The sequence below is a fragment of the Myotis davidii genome, unplaced genomic scaffold, assembly GCF_000327345.1.
Source record: "Myotis davidii unplaced genomic scaffold, ASM32734v1 scaffold44, whole genome shotgun sequence".
NCBI classification, from domain to species: Eukaryota; Metazoa; Chordata; class Mammalia; order Chiroptera; family Vespertilionidae; genus Myotis; species Myotis davidii.
The window spans coordinates 847,016-852,190 of record NW_006299705.1 but is presented as its reverse complement, the minus strand read 5'-3'; positions in this window follow the sequence as shown (position 1 = coordinate 852,190).

The window sequence follows — 5,175 nt, the reverse complement described above, 5'->3', positions numbered from 1 at the left end:
ACGCACTCACAAAAAGGTTGCCTACCCCTGCCCCAGTGTATCTTCAGAGAGGTGGGGTTTGTGAGGGAAGGAAAAGGAAAGGCCTGAAAATACCGGCCCTCAGAGCATGGGCCCGCGGTATGGTGTGGGGAGAAGTAGCCCCACCGGCCACGTTCCCCACATGCCTCCCCGCCCCCGCAGCGGTTGCTGCCCATGGCCCATCAGGCAGGGCAAGCACTCTCTTCCCATCCATCCTTCCTGCGACCCGAGGCCAGGTCTGCTGGATGGGAAAGCCAGTGAGCCTGACTCCCGCCCGGGCTGCTTCCTAGGCGGGGAGACCCGGGCCTGGGCCCCTACATCTGGCTCACGGTGCCAGGTGGATGCTGGCTCTACCCACAGACCTCGAGGAGGTAGTTGCTGAGGCCACATCTGAGCGATTTGGGGTGATCACGGGGAACATGTCTACACAGGGCCAGCCAAGTCAGCCCCACAGGAGCCATGGGGAAAGCGGTGGCCTCTCCTTGGTGGGAGGGAACCTAATAACCGGGCAGCGCGCCCCCAGGCCCGATCCTGGGGTGTTTCCAAGTGTAGGGGTGAGGTGGGGTTTAGCAGCACACACTGCAATGACGGGATGGGGCTACCCTTCCCGGCCCTGGTCTGTGAAAGGGTCTGCATATGCAAGGAGGGGCCTGCTCTCCTCAGCTCCCCTTAACCTGCTTTGATCTTTCTGGCATTTTCCTTTTAGGAGACACTTTCATTTCCCACGTGAAAGCCCTTTAGGGGATGCAGCTGGGGAGCATCAGCTACACGTGTGAGCCTGGGTGCTCCTCGGGGCCAATAAAAGGAACTTGGATGGGGACCCAGAAGGCCCAAATCTCGTCCTGGCCCCGAGCGGAGCCAGGCTACTTGTTTCTTCTTATGCCTCGGCTTCCTCACCGGCAACACGGAGTGAAAGTGCTTTCCCTGTCTGCCCACCCGGAGGCCACGGGAGAGAGGAGCCTCCTGGTGCAGGAGGAGCGCTCAGGGGCCAGCAGGCCTGGAGCTGAGCCAGGCGAACCCACGCGTGGGCCTCCGTGTTGCGGGCCGAGGACTTGAACTCGTGTGAGGGAAGGACCAGGGCACGGTCGTGCTGGCCTCGCACAGAAGAGCGGAGCCTCCGAAGGAACCCAGGGCCCCACTCCACCGCGGACGCCCTGGGCTAGAGTAGGAAGGGCTGGGCCCGGGGGGAGAAAGTCTTTTTTCAGCCTAAAACCCTTTCCTCAAGTTCAGCCGTGCCAGGAAAGCCCAGTGTGTGAAACAAAGCTTGGGCTGGACTTCCGAGCACAGCCTGCTCTCGGGGCCCACCGGGCCTGCTCTATGGATCCCACCGGGCCTGCTCTGTGGATCCCACCGGGCCTGCTCTGTGGATCCCACCGGGCCTGCTCTGTGGATCCCACCGGGCCTGCTCTGTGGATCCCACCTGGCCTGCTCTGTGGACCCCACCTGGCCTGCTCTGTGGATCCCACCTGGCCTGCTCTGTGGACCCCACCTGGCCTGCTCTGTGGACCCCACCTGGCCTGCTCTTTCTATTGCACACGAGGAAACAGGCCTGGAGAAACCCTGCGCGGGCAGGACCACCCAGCTGGCCCCCGAAAAAGCCAGTCCAAAATGAGAACTGTCCAGAGGTCTTCTCCGGCGCTGAAGGTACGTTTCAGGACGAGCTAGAAGTGGGAAGACGACAGAGGAGGCAGCCCAAGGTAAGCAAGAAGGGGTGAGGGAACCCCCATTAGCCCCAGCCCCAAGGACAAGCTCCTGAGGGAGGAATGAGTCCACCTGTTCCCAAGGAAGAGGGGAAACGGAGGTCCATGGGACAAGGGGGTGGGGAGTCTGGAAAGGGGTTAAGTCCTTTGAAATGGGGTTGGTGGCAGAAAGCTCAACTTTCTTCACAGCAACTCTGCCACGGAGGGGAAAGCGCCAGGGCCCTTCAAAGTGAGGGTTCCTGTAAGTGTAGGGGTCCTGTAAGTGGCTGGACTGGGGTTTACTGTAGGCCGATGGCAGAGTTATCACATGTTGGGTTCCAGACCTCCAATAACGTGAATACTGCAATAAAGCAAAGCCGTAATCCTTTTGCTGACAGGGAGGGTCTTACCTGCAATTTGAAAAAAAGTCAACATCTCTGAAGTGCAAGAAAGTGAAGCGCAATGAAATGAGGGCCCCTGTACGTGACATGTATGTGCCTGGTGGGCCAGAGTATTATGTAGTTTTTTTTTGAAAGGCTTGCTGGTGGTGTAGATGTGTAAGCTTGAATGAAGGCTAGTCCGCACTTCAAGAATAGTAAGATCAAGAAATGAACATGAAAAAGCCTTGGCAGGGCTGATGCCTATCAAGGCAAAGGTTGCTCCTCCGATGAAATAGTAGGTGGCCCGCTGGAATGTTGGAAGTTCGTCATACAGCCAAGGCTGTTGGATGAGTAAGTAGGCTGATGGCTTCAATAATTACTGATATAGAATAAGTGGGTGGGTGTCTCTTGGGGTGGAAAATGGGCTAAAGATGCTTTTATTTTATGGCAGAACCCAGCAATTACTGCTCCGGCTCATAGGGGAGCGTCCGTTCTTAAATTTATTGAGATCTGTGTAGCAGGTGTAAGTGAATGTGGTGAAAGACTGGTGGTATGAATTTTAGAGATCAGGTCTGTCCTTTAAATTGTGAGTGGCTACTGTTTAGTTTGAAGTAAAGTAAATTAATCATTGCTGAATAAAAAATTAAGCGGTTCTTTGTTATGTGTGGGAAATAAAATGCTTGGAAATAGATTAACAACAGGTAATCCTATTACTGTTGGGATAGTGAAAGAAGCAAATACATTTTTGTTCATTTTGTTTCCTAAGGAGTATAATGTTTTGATGTTTTAATTGTTTAGTTCTGGAGCCGAAGGATAAGAATGTTTTGAAAATTTTAATTGAAATATAATGAATAGTACTATAATTATTGATATAATGTAAGCATGTTGATGTATCTAGTTGTGGCATATCATTAAGAGGTTGAAACTGTCTTAAACTTGAAAGATTAATGCTATTTAGTTTTTTATTGCTTTTATATTACAGAAGCAGATCATTCTTTGAAATATTTTAATAGAACCAAATTGAAGACAATAGGCATAAAGATATGACTTGACCCACAAATTTCTGAATATTGTCCATAGTTTAAGCCTGGTCATGTTAGAGCTGTTTATATCCTGGAACGGCATTTGTCTTTAGGCCTAAGGAGGGAATAGCTCATGAGTGTAGACCACATTTGGACAGATTTAGTATTCAGGTTGTTACTTCTATAGGTAGGACTACTTCATTATCAACTTCTACTAGTCATAGTTCTGGTTTTTGACCTATTGTAGGAATTATATAGATCTTCATAGTCTGTGTATAACAGTGACTATAGGTTTGTACAGTTAGGGAAGATTATTAATTTAATCTAGTGTATCAAGAATTTGTAATGCTAGAGCAATTAAAATTCGATAATGGGAAGAATAATTCAAACTGTTTCTACTTGTGTATCTGTTGTATTTGTGTGAGCTTAGTTGTCAATATTAATGAAATTAATGAATTGATGTAGATGACTAAAGAACTAGTCAGGAAAAACAATTAACTATATATATAAAAGGTTAATATGCTAAGTGTCAGCAGGAGCTGCTGAGCTGTAGTGACTTGGCAACAGTGGTTCTTAGGTGACGCACCCCAAAACCAGAGAGGAGGGAACCCGATTCCTTGCGGGGCCATGTGATTCCACCTTTGGCCGTGGGTTATGTTGTTGCTGGGGCACTGTTGGCCCTGAATCTGATTTACTGCACGCTTGCATTTTCCTTCCACATCCTGTACAACAGCAATTTTGCAGAGTGCCCTCTTGCATCCTGGGACCTCTCGGGGGATGGCGGAGAGCTGGTTTCGGCCCGATGCCTGCAGGCCAGGCTGAGGGACCCCACCTGCTGGAGGGACCCCGCTCACTGCGCAGATGCTGGGGAGGAACTGCAGGAAGTTGGCTCCAGGGCATGTCTGGCCCATCTCACCAAGTCCCATCCCACCGGCCAACTTCTAATTAATTTCAATGTGCACAAATCCATGCACTGGGTCACTAGTTTGTGTATAATTATGAAACATCCCAGGAGGGGTGTTTTCCTTGCCTCTCTCTCTTCTAAGCACCAAGGGCCCTTCTGCCTCTGTAACTTGTTCCCTGAGTCTATTTCTTCTACAGCTAACTTCTTCTACCTCTATGACTTTCTAAATAAACATTCTCATATAGTTTGAGTCTTTGCTCTGAATTCTTTCCTAGCCAGAACTCAAGTAAAAAAAAAATACAAATCTTATATAATAAAAGTGTAATATGCTAAGTGTCCGGTTAACCAGGCAGCTGTTCAACCAATCCTATATACAGAATACAAATCCTATATAATAAAAGCATAATATGCTAATGATATGCTAAGGCCACTCAACCACTTGCTATGATGTGCACTGACCACCAGGGGCAGACGCTCCAACTGGTAGGTTAGCTTGTTCCTGGGATCTGTCCGATTGGGGCTGAGTGAGATGGGCCGGTCATGCCCTGGAGCCCTCCCACAGTCCCTCCCTGGCTGGCCACCCTCCTGCGTTTCTCTCCGGGGACCCCACCTGCTGGAGGGACCCCGCTCACTGCGCAGATGCTGGGGAGGAACTGCAGGAAGTTGGCTCCAGGGCATGTCTGGCCCATCTCACCAAGTCCCATCCCACCGGCCAACTTCTAATTAATTTCAATGTGCACAAATCCATGCACTGGGTCACTAGTTTGTGTATAATTATGAAACATAATTTTTTTTTCTATAATAAGTAATGTTGCTTGGAATCCTAGTTGGAATGGATATGCCATCATCTATAATAATAAAAGCTTAATATGCTAATTAGGCCGGATGACCTTCCGGACGTCCTTCTGGATGAAGCCAGGGCTGTGAGGGAAGCCTGGGTCCCAGGTGCCAGAGGGAAGCTGGTGCCAGCAGCTGGGGAAAGGCCTACTCTTGCACGAATTTTGTGCATTGGCCTCTAATATATAATAAAAAAGCTTAATATGCTAAGTGTCTGGTCATCCGTTCAGCCAATCAAAGCATAATATGCTAATGATATGCTAAGGCCACTCAACCACTTGCTATGATGTGCACTGACCACCAGGGGCAGACGCTCCAACTGGTAGGGTCGCTTG